This window comes from Mirounga angustirostris, unplaced genomic scaffold, assembly GCF_029215605.1.
Source record: "Mirounga angustirostris isolate CCGP_5_RB_7025 unplaced genomic scaffold, mMirAng1.0.hap1 SCAF_14, whole genome shotgun sequence".
Lineage (NCBI taxonomy): Eukaryota > Metazoa > Chordata > Mammalia > Carnivora > Phocidae > Mirounga > Mirounga angustirostris.
Window position 1 is genome coordinate 6,357,015 of NW_026991722.1, and position 17,342 is coordinate 6,374,356.

Here is a 17,342-nt window from a genome sequence, read left to right on the forward strand (position 1 = left end):
TCTATTATACAATATAGATGATAGATAGATAGATAGATAGATAGATAGATAGATGATAGATAGATAGATGATAGATAGATGATAGATATTCTGAAGATTTACTGGTGAGCAAAAGCAATAAACCCTTGACTTCACAAAACATACTCTAGTTGAAGAGACAGATATTAAGCTAATAATCATAAAAATAACTATATAATTATTAGAGTGGTGACGGGCTCTGAGACATACTCTGGGATGACTAGAATTTCACTTTATAGACCATTTAAACATTATTTTATATACCAGGTTGTAAATAAAATTTAAGGAGGCCCCACTCTCAATTTTGAATTCTTATTTATGAGAAAGATGATAGTAAGCCTTAGCCAGATATTTGCTCTTTGTCTATCTCTATTCCACGTTTTGTTGTCCACTTTTCTGCTAATATTCTGCTCTATTATTCATGTTATTTTTTTTACCCATTCCTATCTGTGATTTCCTTGGGACAAGGCTCATATTTTTACTTTTATAACTAGCTAGTTTTGTATCTTGGATTAAAACCTTTATCTGACACAAAGGCTCACGGTGGGCTAAACTGCACAGATGAAAAAGCAAAGATTTGGAGAAGAGAAAGCTCCACCGCATTCTACTTTTGTATCCATTAATATATTTAATGGTTCTGGCTCTTAGTTTCCTATAAAATTATCAATTGCTTTATACACATTAGTCTATATTCAGAAAGAACAAATGAGGGGCGCCTGGGTAGCTCAGTTGGTTAAGCGACTGCCTTTGGCTCAGGTCATGATCCTGGAGTCCCGGGATCGAGTCCCGCATCAGGCTCCCTGCTCGGCAGGGAGTCTGCTTCTCCCTCTGACCCTCCTCCCTCTCATGCTCTTTCTCTCTCATTCTCTCTCTCAAATAAATAAATAAAATCTTAAAAAAAAAAAAGAAAGAACAAATGGGATTTGGAGTCACAAATTATATTTGTGACTATCATGTAATAGTGATGTGATCTTAAAATTTTTAAGATAATTGAAATATTATTACAGTGCATGATGACTAGACTGTCATTAAACAGAACATTTTAATATGTATTCATTTCTCTATTGAAGACTGTATCAGGTTCAGATTTCGCATATACAGAGAATTACAATTTTTCCTCCTAAGACATATTAATAATGTTACCAATGATAATTTATTTAATCCTTAATTAACTGTATGTAAAGGTATTTTTTTCCTCTTCTTAAAAATTTTTAATTCCAGTATAGTTAAACACACTGTGTTATATTAGTTTCAGCTGTACAAATACAGTGATTCAACAGTTCTAGTCATCACCTCGTGTTGATCAGGACAAGTGCACTCCTTAATCCCCAACACCTATTTCACCCATCCCTCCACCCACCTCCCCTCTGGTGACCATCAGATTGTTCTCTAGAGTTAAGAGTCTGTTTGTATGTACATGTGTTGAGCATGTTTGCTGGGTGCTTATTTGAGAGATGATGCCAGGGGGAAAGGTTTGTAGGCCAGGGGATAATGTCATGGAAGGAAAGAAATAAATCCAAGGAGTCATTATCAAAATAGTCATCGCTGTGGACAACTGGGTTTAATCCTCACTGGGGTCTTCTGGGGTGCAAGAGCAGGTACTTATTCCCGAGTTCCCATGTCACTATTCAACTCCCTCACCTTCACAGATTTGACCACGGTAGAGTGGATGAGTAGATTCCAGCAGGCAAAACTCCAGCTGGAGGCCAAGGAAGTGAGCTGAATGCTGCTGGGGCTAACCTGAGGTGCTGTCAGGTTAGCCCCAGCAGCCCCAATTCAGTCCATCCGTAGCTGGTTGCCATAGCAACAGTGGAGTCACTTGGCTTAACAAGGATGTGAAGTGGGTGTAAGAGATTTTGGATTCAGTTGAGATGGGGTCAGGTTAGCATCTAGGCTAAATTAAAATTGAATCCAGGTTGTTGGATCCTTGCTCTTAAATCTCACTTCAATTCCAGGGAAAAATCTGCTGTTTGGTGAGCAGTAAACTAGTCCTCTACTATCTTCACTAGTCTTCCAAGTTCTCCTTTATTTCATCCTTCCTGTTCGTTTGGGCCCAGGAAGATGATTACAGTTTCCCATTGTGGTGGAAACACTGTTCTTGATGAGTTCCAGAGTTGAGAATAGAAGATGAAATGCTAGTGATCTTTTTCATTCACTACATGTTGAAAATTTAAACACTTCTGTTAATTTATAATTAGTGATGGTTTTTTTATCTGTTTAAAATAATAATTATTAAACTGTGAAGATTTTGGTGTCAAGAAATTTAACTATGTACTTATTAAACTTAATGCATTTTAAAAGTTATATGTTTATTTCCATTTCTTAATTGTTACTTTGGCTCAGGACCTTCTTCATACATGAAGTTTACTCTGCTCTGAACCCTTTCTCCAACCACACTCCCACCACACATGGTAATTACTACTCCTCATTTTGGTTTCAACTCAGGGAAGATTTCTGACAAACCTGCTCATGCCGTCGATAGAAACTAATACTTTCCTGTACTTCTCTTTATTGTAAATAAGCATTAGCTTTTCACTTTGTTTAATGTCTGTTTCCCTACTTGTGTAAATTCCAAGTAAGCACTGTGTATTCAGTTCTGAACATAGTACCTGGAGTTTCTTGTTAAGTATGCGTTGAATCCAATAATTAAAATGCAATATATTAAAATACAAAAGTATGAGTTCTCTTTAAGCACTTAATTTTAATTCATTTTATGAAATCAAAATGGTACATATCTGTAGTATATAGGGATACCCACTCTGTGGACTACTCAAGACACTTTCTACATATTCTTACTTTCATTTATTATTTAGTATATTTATTAATGTTAATTGTCATAATGTCATATGTTTGCCAGATGGTGCCATTCATTGCTGCAGTTCATTTGGTTTCAAACTTGGGTTGATGAAATAGGATAGCATCTGAAAGGTGACAAAATGGTTATGTTTTTAACATTTGCATTATTTTTTTTACAAAGGATTAGAAGAGAGTGTCATCCTCAAATTAACACTTCACTCTCTAAAAAGTACAGTGGCTGACAGTAATCTGTCTACAGATGGTAGAGACCCACAATTAAACCTGCATGTACCTCTGGTGATCATTCATTATAAACATGACATTCAGGAGGTCAATAGAGATGGTTGACAATTGAACCATGTCTGACAATCTGTTGAGGTTGAGATGACAACATTTAAATTAAAATCTATACTTGAAATACCATATGACAAAGCATCATTCATAAGTGGTGCAACAGGTCTTGGAGGGTGACTGGTGATTCATGGGTGGAACAGCTTTAAAGAGCACTCGCTAGTAATTCTGGAGACATCTATGGATGACGTGTGGCCCCTGAGGAAATTCATTAATATTTCTGGATTCCAATCTCTTACTCATGAAAAGAAAATAAATGAATAGTTCCTACCATGTAGACTGGTGGTGATGCTTAAATTAGTTAATATTTATAAATTAGAATTTATAATTTATAAGTCACCTTAGAATATAATATTTATAAATTAGAATTTATAATTTCTAAGTCACCTTAGAATTAAGCTGACTAATTAGTAAGTACCATATATTATACTAAATAACATGTAAAATATGTATCTTTTTCAGGAACAGAATTTTTTTAAAGATTTTATTTATTTATTTATTTGTCAGGGAAAGAGAGAGAGAGAGAGAGAACAAGCAGGGGGAGTGGCAGGCAGAGGGAAAAGCAGGCTCCCCGCTGAGCAAGGAGCCCAATTGGGGACTCAGTCCCAGAACCCTGGAATCATGACCTGAGCTAAAGGAAGACGCTTAACCAACTGAGCCACCCAGGCATCCCTCAGGAGCAGAATATTATGGAAATATTTGTAAACCAGGGTGAACTTATCAGAAGGGAGAAATGGTATATTTACCAGACGTTAACAGACCCTCTGAACAATGGCATTTAGCTTATCACAAAGGAAATTGGCCTGGGAAGTAAATGAGCACACATTTTGAGGTCTGCACATGTATCAGATAAGGTGCAGGAAGTACACTTCTAAATGTGACTCTTTTCTATTTTCCGTATCCCACTTCCTTAGAATACTTTTACTTTGTAGTCATTAAGGTGATATTCAGAAATAAACTATAGTTTGAAAAATCTTGAAATGGATGTAGAAGACTATTAATATGATTAGATGTAAATTAAAGGATGATACAGAAATAGAATAAGAGAGAAGAGAGATTAAAATATTATTTTAAAAAAATAGCATCTTTGTCAGTTGAACCGTGTATCTTGTTAGTTAATGGTATAGCCCCATAAAGACTACCACAGCAAAAGGAGTATAGGAAGGGAGTTCATCCTTCATTCAAAGAGCAATCCAAAGTGACTTTTCTGTCCAAATATTTTCCCCATCATGATAAGGTAACTGAGATAAGCTCCAATGTTATGAGAAACTAAATTCCCTATATAATCTCAGCTGACATAATGAAAGTGATTTTGCCAGTTGTCTTTTGCAACTCTAATTTTCTGAAAAAGGATTTAGTTCATTTATATTTTATTTGAATAAATACTTTTTGAAACTGTCCAAAATGGGAAACAGTTTATAAGCTATGTTAAAGTCTTAGAGAAAATGCTTGTTAGTGCTCAAGGGAGAGCATGATTTACAACAGTCTCAACAAAACCACACAGGTCATTGTAGCCAAAAGTACAAATCAATAGTCCAGAAATTGGCACTGAGGTTGTATGGGAAAGAGATTAACGTCTCTTAATCTGAATAGCAGTCATAGTAGTCAGATGGTGTGGGGAAGACAAGGAGAATTAGGAAGGAAAAAGATACTTGAAATGTGTTTGCTTTCATCAGGAGTCATCATGACCTTCAGGAATGGTGACCACAGCAATAACAATAGTATTTATCACTCATCTTCAATTAAAGATGAGAAAGTGAGGTACTGGACAGTTAGTACTACTTAAAATCAGACAGCCTTAAGTAGCAGATCCATGATCGAAATCTATGCTAACTCCCCAACATTTAGGCAATACTGTATTCAAAAAGCAGGTGGAGAGACTGGCCATAGACACACATCATTCACAGGGACAGGACTGTAGGAAAGAACAAATATGTTGGGAAGCTCCATTGAGTAATAGCAAGTTCCCAAATTGGCAAATTCCTACCCATGTTTCTATTTCATTGGTGATGTCATTTTGTAATTCATCTAGTGAGGGTGAGGATGAGGTGGCAACCATGGATTAATAGTTGATATATTCAGCTCAGTTATATGATTTTTCTTTTTTTTTAAATTATTTTTGTTTAGCAGCACTTTTTTTTAAAAAAGGCAGGACTTTTGCAGCAAACTGTCAGACTCTCCAGACGCTGACCCTTCCACATCGAACCACATCAAAGAAGCAACTGCTGCCTAAGGCTCTGCCCAGCTGACCTCTGAACATAACAGAGATCCTCCAGCGGTTGAACAGGACAGACAGCCCATGCCGAGAGCCGACCCCGAGGGGACCAAGTCCTCATCTTAACTGCACACTCACGGACTGACTTCCAGTATGGTTCGCTAGCTGCCTACCCCTTGTTGGGTACTGTTTGTTGTGAGACTGTTTTATACTTCACTTTGTGTGGGGCGCATGGAGCCAGGGTAAATTCACAGTGAGATGTCATTGAGTTTGGAATCCTGAACCTGCTTTACAATGACGTTCATCTTGCTTTACGATCAAATAAAGCTGGCATTGTAGGAAGACCCAACTCATGTGTGTGCTTTCATAGCACACTAGCAACAATATATGATGGAAAATTATTCACCCATGAGAAATGAGGAACTCCTGCCATTTGCAACAACATGGATGGAACTTGAAGACATAAACTAAGTGAAGTAAGTCAGGGAAAGGCAAATACTCTATTACATCACTTACTTGTAAAATCTAAAAAAACCAAAACAAAACAAAAAACCTCATAGACAAAGAGATCAGATTCGTGGTTACCAGCTGTGGGATGCTGGAAAGAGAAAATGGAAGAAGGCGGTCAAAAGGTACAAACTTGCAGTTATAAGATAAATTAGTGGGGACTAACGTACAAGAGGGTAACTACAGTCAGCACTGCTGTATGACATACAGGAAGGTCCTTATGATGATAAACCGCTAAGGGTTCTCATCACAAAGACCTTTTTTTTCTTTACTTCTTTCTTTTCTTTGTATTGTATCTATATGAGATGCTGGATGTTAGCTGAGCCTATTGTGATAATCATGTCACAACAATATAAAACAAAGCATCATGCTGTACACCTTAAATTTATACAGTGATGTGTGTCAATTATTTCTCAAAAAAACTGGAAAAAAAAAACCCCAACACTTTTTACCTAAGTTTTTCAGAAAATGACTATGCTGCTCTGCCTATGATTTAAAAAAAAAAAAAAATGAAAGGAAGAATCATTTCTCTCCTTGAAGTCCCAAATAGCTGAGACTTTGGTGTTTATTGTGTCCTCAGGCTTCTCAAAGCCTATATCCACTAGAAACTTTTATAAAAAGAAAAAAGACAGAACTCTAATTTGTATCACTGTTAAGTACTTTGATATATTACCTTCAAATCAGATTTCCTTTTTAAGGGAGAGAAATCAGAGAAGAATCAAGTGGGCACCTTAAATAAGGGGTGATTAAGGAAAAAAAACAAAAGAGAGTGAGTTGCATTTGACCAAAACTGCTGCAGGGTATCCCATTTGTATTCCCGAGGATTCCTTGAAGGAGCCTTTGTTAACAGATGACTGACACAGATTTGCATTTAATTTCCTTGGAGGAACAGAAAATCCTAAACTATAGGTTATTTTAGAGTGTAGTGATTGATCAATTAATAATTGAATTCACAAAGACAAGACATAATCTGAGTTCATTGAAATACTCAATGAACAGTCAAAACATTTTTTTCCAGTGGATTTTTAAATGTTGTTGTCAATTATTCACACTGGTGAAGGGCTAAAGGGCTTTGGTGAGAATATTTTAGTGAGCAATTGGCTATCAGGATGTGACAGCTGATCCAACAATAATCATCTTTTGACAAAATAAACTAAACTAAAATAAAACAACCAAAAAAAAAAAAAAAACCCACCTTTCGACATAAAGAGATAGTCTACATTCACCAGAGATTTGGTACGTTAACATAATGACATTCATAAATAGTCACTGGGGATTTTAGAAAAGTGTATGTATTGATTTGCAGGAACTTTACCATACATGCAATATTACTTTTCATCCTCCACAGAAAGGGCAGCGCACTCTATAAATGAGTCTTCTATACTGGAAACCTCTCCTGGATGTACCTAAATGGGAATCGTTCTTAGATGTTGTATTGAATGTACCACTACACAATGCATACTTATTTTCTTTGGTCATTTCTTTCATGATTTACATTCACTTGTATCTCAAGTTATATTCCTGTCTTATTTAATTTTTTCTTTTCCTTTTATTTTTCTCATTCCTTTACTCCCTTAAGATTTAAAAATCTCAAGGTTAAGTGGTAGCCTTTATTCACCCTATGTATTCAAGGATTGTAAAATTTAAAACTTTCTTATCAATAACAATGCTAAACTAAAATCTCCAGTTCAGTTAAGGAGCTGTGTTGGAATGAAGCAATCTGCCATAACACAGGAATGAATCAACATTTTGTAAAACTGCTTTCACTTTCAATAAAACCTTCCCACTGCCATGAACACATCATCTTCAAACTCTATCCTACTTCCTAGTACTGTGATGAGTTTAAACAAATGCTTTAACTTGGTAGATCATCTGAGGTTCACTACATATATTTACTAACCCTTTTTTTTAAGTGTTAGATTCTGTGCAGAAAAAAAAAATCATAGGTCTTCATTAACTTTTCTTTCTAAGGTGAGAGAATGACAAAAATCACATGAATAAAAGCATAATAATAAATGCAGATATAATTTGTTGTGTATAGTAGAAAAGAGAAGAAAAGAAAAGAAAAGAAAAGAAAAAAAGAAAAGAAAAGAAAAGAAAAGGCCTAATAAATACAAACACAGAGTAGAGGACCAACTCTCTGACTCTGCAAGTTATATGGCACGGAAGCCAACTCCTGTCCTCTAATATTATGGATGTTTGCACGTGGAGAAGGATTGTTTGAAAACCATCCCAGATCTAAATTACACAACTTATAAGACGCTTTAGTAATCATTTATGGCTCTGAAAAGGCAGTATTTTTTATATGCTACTTTAAATTAATTATTTGAGCACAACAAACTTGCAGTTGGGATCATCTAATTGAGATGCATATTTATTTATTTATTTATTTGAGAGAGAGAGAGAGAGAGAGAAACAGCATGAGAGGGGATAGGGTCAGAGGGAGAAGCAGGCTCCCCGCCGAGCCAGGAGCCCGATGCGGGACTCGATCCCAGGACTCTGGGATCATGACCTGAGCCAAAGGCAGTCGCTTAACCAACTGAGCCACCCAGGCGCCCAAGAGATGCATATTTTTTATAACCATTCCTCTTTGATGAGTTTATAGAATAATTTGCAGTGACTACAGAGAATTTATAATATACAACCCATAAAACAGCTTATTTAAGAATAAATGATAATATGTCACAGCATAGTATGGTTTCAGATGCTCATTTTCTATTATGATATAATAAAATCCCTGCCATGAGAGAGACCAATTATTTTTACAAGTTCTGATTTTTTAGTGATTTCCTCAGCCTAAAAGAAAAAAAATAACAGAGTAGCATGAGAAATATTTATTTTTGAAGGAAGAGGCACAAATGAAATCTCTGAACTATATTAGGGAAAGACTACATATAAAACAATGGCATGGAATGATTACTTTAGAGACAGTTATTTCAATTCTAAAATAAAGTGACATGAAAGAAAAAGAAGAAAATTTATCACAATTTACTTGAAGGAAAACTTACAGTACAAGGGAAAATTGAGTCATTTGTAGTTCACTTCTACCTTTACGTAAAGCTGGGTTTGAGAATATTAGAAAGACAGGGCCAGCAACAATTGCAGAGGACCTAAGGTGGGTTAGCAGTCCAATCATACTAGAATGATTTAATCCATTGCATTCTCTATAATCTTCATCACAAATGTGTATGAAGTACAACTTCAGCTATCTTCATCTGTACACAGATGTGAAAGCCCAGTAATATAAAAACCTTCAAGCACGAGGTTGTTACCTTCACTGAGATCATTTGGCCAATAAAGGCAAACAAGTGAAGGAAAATCCTTGCTGCCTACAACAATGGAGGGCATGAGACAAATGTCTTATTTGTTTTTACTATTTTTCAAATTAATGTTTACTTAAAAGTCCTGTATGAAAAGAACTCTGATTTATTGAGCTGTTCTTTGCTAAGTACAGTGCTAAAGGCTTGTCATATATTGACTCATTTAATCTCCAAAAGAACCCTAAGAGGTATTACTACTTCCTTTTTTTTCCATTAGTGTAGAAGGCTTAATGTTTTAAATGAAGTCATTTGTTAGTTCCTTGACAAAGCCTAAAAAAAAAAAATAGTGTGGTTGGTAGAGGAAAATCATGCCCAGGCATTTCATACCTGTTATGGTTCAGACTCTATATATTTAATCCTCAATTTCTGAGAGTCAGCAATGACCAACTCTATATTTAAATGTGGAGATTGAAACACTCCCAGTTAAATTCACTCAAAGGTTCATATTTTGGTTTCCCTGTACCAAGTCCATGCTGTCCCAATATGAAATACTAGGAATGCATTTTTGTTGGTTATGAATCAGTTTGATTGATAAGTACATTAGGGAAAAATGGAAATTATCAAAGTAAAAAAAATTGAACCACCTCATAATTTTAATTTCTGTCTGGCATACTTTTTTTAAATTTTATTTTATTATGTTATGTTAATCACCATATATTACATCATTAGTTTTTGATGTAGTGTTCGATGATTCATTGTTGCATGTAACACACAGTGCTCCATTCAATACATGCCCACTTTAACACTCATCACCAGGCTAACCCATCCCCCCACCCCCCTCCCCTCTAGAACCCTCAGTTTCTCAGAATCCATAGTCTCTCATGGTTTGCCTCCCCCTCTGATTTCTGCTCCCTTCATTTTTCCCTTCCTACTATCTTCTTCTTCTTTTTTTTTTTTTTAACATATAATGTATTATTTGTTTCAGAGATACAGGTCTGTGATTCATCAGTCTTCAAAAATTCACAGTGCTCACCATAGCACATACCCTCCCCAATGTCTATCACCCAGCCACCCCATCCCTCCCACCCTCCACCACTCCAGCAACCCCTTTAATTTAGCCAACACTATTCCCTTAATATCTGTGTATATAGCCAAAATATTTTTAAAATGCTAATGTATTCTTAGAAAGCCAATAAAAAATGAGTCTACATTACTTTCTCCTCTCCTTTTTTTTATAACTTTGTTTTAATTCTGAAGTTTGGAGATTTGGGGGCTTTTCTTCTATAGGAAGAAACTCACTAGTTTCCCAAGCAAATTGCCCCACATTGCAAAAATGATCAGATATGTAAGCATAGTGGTAGAACAATCTATGGTTGGTGCTAGATTTATTCTGCATGTTAGGCAATTAAACACCTTTATCATTTTCCTGGTCACTGGAGGCACATGTTTCTGTGATCTCCTAAAGGAGAAGAAGGAAGGAAGGAAGGAAGGAAGGAAGGAAGGAAGGAAGGAAGGAAGGAAGGAAGGAAGGAAGGAAGAGATAAATGAAGAAAGGGAAGTAAAGGAGAGAAAAATTTTCAGTCATTATACAAAGAAGAATTTACTGTCTTCTACTCAGGGTTTTTTTTTTTTTTTTTTTTCGAAGAATACAATGCAAGATTAATTCTTGTCACATGGTAGCTGCATAATGCTAGGCTTGCTCAAGAAAGCAAATGCCAGAGCTACCAAAAGCAACCTGAAAATAAGTTATCACTGAAAATTTTGTCTTCTGTAGAAAGAATATATTGGCTGGCCATCTGTAGATTATATTCAGAGTGCTGATGAATAAAACTAGCCCACACTCATTAAGTCATGTCATTTAGAGAAAGAGAGTAAGCAACTAATCCTTATCCAGAAGTAAACCAAAGGTTTTTCTTTTATTACTATGTAAAGACTTATATAATATCAGGTTAGTTTTGAAGTTCTGGAGTTCTTTATTTTTTATTCAACATCTAATCCAACAAAATAAAATGCACCAGCTATTAAAAACATAAAATTGAGGGAGTAAGCCTAGTAATCAAGTGTACCAGACACATAATTTGACACTAAAGTTAGAGGTTGACACTGAGCTAACATTTGTGGGATATTGTTGCAAAATGCAAATTAGTTCTTCAGATAAATGAACAATTTTCCCATTGAATAATCCCATATGTAAAGAAGTAATATGTCCATGTAAATCTAATCCTGGTGTAAATTTATTTAGAATCAATTAAATCAAATAAATCATAAGTTGGTCAAACTGCATGTCAAATTCCCATTACTCAATCTTTTTGATCAAATATACAGAAAGTAACCTGGGAAAAAAAATTGAATCTTTAATAAGAAAATGATTTAAAAAAAAAAGAAGATTAACTACAGTATTAAATTGAAATTTTCTCTTGGTCTTACTGTTTATTTAAGATTTAAAAAATACATATAACCTGAAATTCCCAATTGTTCTATCCCTAAGAGTTATTTTTTGTTTGTTTTTTTTGGGGGGGGTTATATATAATGAATATAGTCCAAAACCTTACCGTCTGACCACAAGAAATTAGTGTTCCTTACTGAATCATTCCCCAACCTGAATATTTTTGAAAATGCTGGAGAGTTCTTCTACAAATCCACATTGGTTGTCTCCTGTCACCTTTAATTTAAAATACTTTTTCTGCATCTTTGTTTAGGCTCATTCCTAGGTATCTTATGGTTTTTGGTGCAATTGTGGACAAAAATAAATTCAAAATGGATGAAAGACCTAAATGTGAGACAGGAGACCATCAAAAGAGGGGGGTCGGGGGATGGGTTAGCCTGGTGATGGGTATTAAGGAGGGCACGTATTGAATGGAGCACTGGGTGTTATATGCAAACAATGAATCATGGAACACTACATCAAAAACTGATGTTGTAATGTATGGTGATTAACATAATAAAATTAAATTAAAAAAATAAAATAAAAAACTTTCAATAAACATTTTTAAACATAAAAAAAAAAAAAAAAAATCCCAGAGGAGAACACAGGTAGTAACCTCTTTGACATCAGCTGTAGCAACTTCTTACTAGATACTTCTCCTGAGGCAAGAGAAACAAAAGCAAAAATAAACTATTGGGACTTCATCAAGATAAAAAGCTTCTGCACTTGGGTTTTTTTAAATGAAAAAAAATGAATATTAAATTAATATGTGACATAATATGTATTGAAAGTTAAAAAATAAATCACACAAATTACCAATTAAAAAAAAAAAATCTTCTGCACAGCAAAGAAAACAATCAAAAAAACTAAAAGGCAACCTTCAGAATGGGAGAAAATATTTGCAAATGACATACCTGATAAAGGGTTAGTATCTATCCAAAATTTAAAAAGAACTTATGAAACTCAACACCCAAAAAACAATCCAGTTAAAAACATGGGCAGAAGACATGAATAGACATTTTTCCTAAGAAGACATCCAGATGGCTAACAGACACATGAGAAGATGCTTAACATCACTCATCATCAGGGAAATACAAATCAAAACTACAGTGAGAGATCACCTCACACCTGTCAGAATGGTTAAAACTAACAACAGATGTTGACAAAGATGTGGAGAAAGGGGAACCATTGTGCACTGTTGGTGGAAAAGCAAACTAGTGCAGCCACTCTGGAAAACAGTATGGAGGTTCCTCAAAAATTCAAAAATAGAGCCACCCTATAATACAGAATTACACTACTAGGTATTTACCCAAAGATACAAATGTAGTGATCAGAAGGGGCGCCTGCACTCTGATGTTTATAGCGGCAATGTCCACAATAGCCAAATTATGGAAAGAGCCCAAATGTCCATCGACTGATGAATGGATAAAGAAGATGTGATATATATCATGTGTCACAATGGAATATTACTCAGCTATGAAAAAGAATGACATCTTGCCATTTGCAATGACATGGATGGAATTAGAATGTATTACGCTAAGTGAAATAAGTCAAGTCAGAAAAAAAAAATACCATATGATTTCACTCATATGTGGAATTTGAGAAACAAAACAGATGAACATAGGGGGGCAAAAGAGAGAGGCAAACCATAACACATACTCTTAACCATAGAGAACAAACTGAGGGTTGCTGGAGGGGAGGTGGACAGGGGGATGCATTAAATGGGGTGATGGGTATTAAGGAGGGCACTTGTGATGAGCATTGGGTGTTATATGTAAACTAATATTACACTGTATGTTAACTAACTGGAATTTAAATAAAAACTTGAAAAAGAAAGAACAAAGTTTTTCTGTGTTTTCTGCATACTGTGTCTGTTCCAAAACAAATGCTATAGTTCTGCCTCCAGATACTTTCCCCACATGTACATGGAAGCTGTCTCCTTTAATTCTCCAAAATACAGACAACATAAGGCTGCACGAATCAGAAAATTTGAACGGTGATGTGAAAATAACACAAGATCAGTACAGTGATTTAAACTGAATTTTAAAAAAATAACAATCATTTTCATATTTAATATTGACTGATCAAACAAATTATCTTCTTGACTTAAAAAAAGAGAACACATGACAGAAAATATAAAACGACTCTTTTCAGACATTGGGCACTGGTTGGGACCATGGTCCTTGATAGGAAACACGTAAGATGAATTGTATGGTTGCCCCAACTTTATGTTTAGAGGTGGTGTCCAAAGATCAGCCAGGGAATGGACATATGAACACTCCCAGGCAGTAATTTCTAGTTTAGCAGACAAAACTTGGAGTTGGAAGAGGTCAAATTGGCTAGAATTTGTGGGACAGAGTATCAGAGAGAAGGGAGCTGAAGAGAGAGAGACAGAGACAGAGAAAGACAGAGGTCTACAGAGGGGTGCCCTTATTGTTTGAAGAAATATTTATGTATACTTGAATGAGAGAAAAATACTGAGGCTGTGGAAATAACAACTGGAATTCAACAGTCTGAATTATTTTTGGAGTTCACACGTAGCTACAAATAGTTCCCGTTCTGACCATTCAGAATGTAAAAAACATGCAATTCATGGAATATCAGGCAGAGTTCTCCAAGTAGATCATTTTAGCCATAGAGCTAAATTGGGCCTTTGAATAAAGTCTGCTCTGAATCCTACCTAGTAAAGCATAAAGTGAAATTTGAAAGGGTAAAACTGATTTAATGTAACAAGTGTGAGCCAAAACAAAGTCCAAATGCTTAAAGGAACACAAGAAAATCTAGCACCCAACCCACACATGATGTCTGACATTCAATTAAAAAAAAACTGTCAGGCGTGCAAAGAAGCAGGAAAATCTGACACGTAACAGGAGAAATTTCAATTAGTAGGAATAGACAGAAATGACATGGATGAATGAATTACCAACCAACCAAACAACAAAAAATTATGTCAAAATACCTATTATAAACATGGTCTATATGCCCCCAATTCTATAAGACATTAATATAAAAAGAGAAAAAAAAAAGGAGTCTATAAAAAATACAATGGGACTTCTAGAAATTATAACAATATCTGAAATAAATAATATAGCTGATGAGATTACCCACAGGTAGATACTACTGAAGAAATAAGAAAACAACATAAACTATCCAAAATGAAGCACAGAGAACAAAAGCCTGAAAAATAAAATAGGCAGGAATGATTGATTTGTAGAAAATATCAAGCCATCTTACCTCTGTGTGACTAGACTTTAGGAGAACCAGAAGAAGTAATATATATATATGTATGTCATGGAGAAAGAGTAGCCATTTTTTTCAGATTTTATGAAAATTGTAAGTCCACAGATCCAAACTCAATGAAGTCCACCAAAGCCAAGCAAAAAAGATAAAGAAAACTACATAAACCTACATTATACACAGATTGTTGTAAACCATACCAACAACAACAACAACAACAAAAACCTCAAAATTAGGTACAGAGTGATAGAGGTAAGAACAGCCACAATTTATTTGCCATAAAATGAGTGAGACTAAAGACAATAGAGAAGTTAAATCACTGACATAGAAAAAAAATCAGTATGTCAGTTAAATCACTGACACAGAAACAAAACAAAACAAAAACAAACAATAAAAACTTTGAACCCAAATTTCCACACACAGTGAAAAACACCTTTTAGAAATGTAGATGAAATAAAGACTTTTCAGACCAAAAAGTGCTGAGAGGATTCATTGTTAGGAGACTTGCTTAATAAAAAAAGCAAATTCTTGAGGAAGAAGGAAAATGCACATTTCAATCTACACAGAAGATTAGAGAGGACTAGAAATAGAAAATAGATTGGGAAACACAGAAAATTCTCTCATTTGATAATTTATTGAAAATATAATTAACATTTTATGACCAAAGTAACAACAACATTTGGGGTGAGTAATAGCATAAAAATAAGTGAAATGCATGGAAACAATATCACAAAGGATGGGTGGGAGGTGGGAAATGAACACATATTGTTGGAGGTTCTTAAATTCTTGGTTAAATGGTCTAATTGGATTTCTACATATACTGTATTAAATTAAAGATACATTTTGCAGACCTTAGAGCAACCACCAAAATTTAAAGAGAAGGGCTAAAGATGATAATCCAAAAGAAAAAATACTAAATTAAATACAAAAATAATACTCTGTTCATTGAAAAAAAGGCAGAAAAGGAAGAAAAAGGACAAAAAATAGAGTTAGGACAAATAGAAAATAGATATGATGATGGTAGATTTGAAATCAACTATATTGTTCATTACTTTAGGAGGAAATGGTTGAAGCATTCTAATTAAAAGGCAGATTGTCAGGTTAGAAAAATAAAAGCAAAATATCCAACTATATGCTGTATACAAAATCCTGCCTTAAATATAAAAGCATAGATTCACTAAAATTAAATGAATGATAAAAATACACAATGTCATAAATGAGCAAAAAACAGCTGGAATGATTCTATTAATATCTGGCAAATAAATAATGAGAAAACAAAACATTACAAAAGAAAAAGAGATACATGTTAAAATAATAAAATGGTGAATTTATCAAGAGCATATCCTCTTGATAAATGTAACTATGTTCTCTGACCACCAAATAATCTAGAAAACACTCAGACACCTGGCAAAGCCTACCTGAGTGGATGCTAAAGAACCCAATCTAAATAATGTGTAGGACAAAAAAGGTTATCACAGAATATATTTTTAATTGAATATAAATCAAAAGAACATGTTCAAATTTGTGAGATGAAACCAAAGCAATGGTCAGGGGACAATTTATAGCATTAAATATTTGTATGAGGAAAAAAAAATGTCTGAAATCTATGATCAAAGCATTCGCTTGAGAGACTAGAAAAATTGAAATAAACAGAAAGCAAACTAAAAAAAAAAAGGGAGAGAAGAAAATCAATGAAATAATAATATTAAAAGTAAAGAAAATCCACAAAATTAAAAGTTGAATCTTGTCAAGGCTAATAAAACTAATACTCATTTGGCCAGACTGATTACAAAAAAAAAAAAGAGACAGAGAGAGAGAAAGAGAAATACAAATCACCACTATCAGAACAGAACATGGAAATAATATTTTATGTACTATAGATCTGAAAAATAAGTGAATACTATGAGCAACTAACTTTAAGCTAATAGAGTCAACAACTTATGTAATTGGACAACTTTCTTGAATGACTAACAAAGCATATTTTTTTAAAAAATGATAACAAAAAGCAACATACCTATTTAAAATTGAATCTGTAGTTGCTGTTTCTCACAGCAGTTGTTAAATTCACTTTTAGAACTAGTTCTGTAAAATCTATATTCATTGTCATGTATGGCCTCTGAAGTCTCTGATCAGTTAACTTCATGGTCAGCCAATAATGGAAGAGTCCCCTTAAATACTTAGAAACCACAAATCTGTGCGCACTGAGGGCCTCTTTGTGTGTGCAGGGTAGCGGTGTGCCAGTTGTGAAACTGAGGCTGGCCCTTTACTGCTCTGCCTGAGCCTTCACGGACTAGCCCAGAGCCTGCAAACCAGCAAACCAGCAGAGAGGGTTCACGGTTGGCTTCAGCAGGTCCCCAGCCCAGGAAAATATCTACATTTGAGCATTTGAGTATTTCAGTACCTTTATCTCATTTCTCATCTTTCTTTTTAGACTTTTTTTTTTTAAGATTTTATTTATTTATTTGAGAGAGAAGGAGATAGAGAGAGAGAGCATGAGAGGGGAGAGGGTCAGAGGGAGAAGCAGACTCCCTGC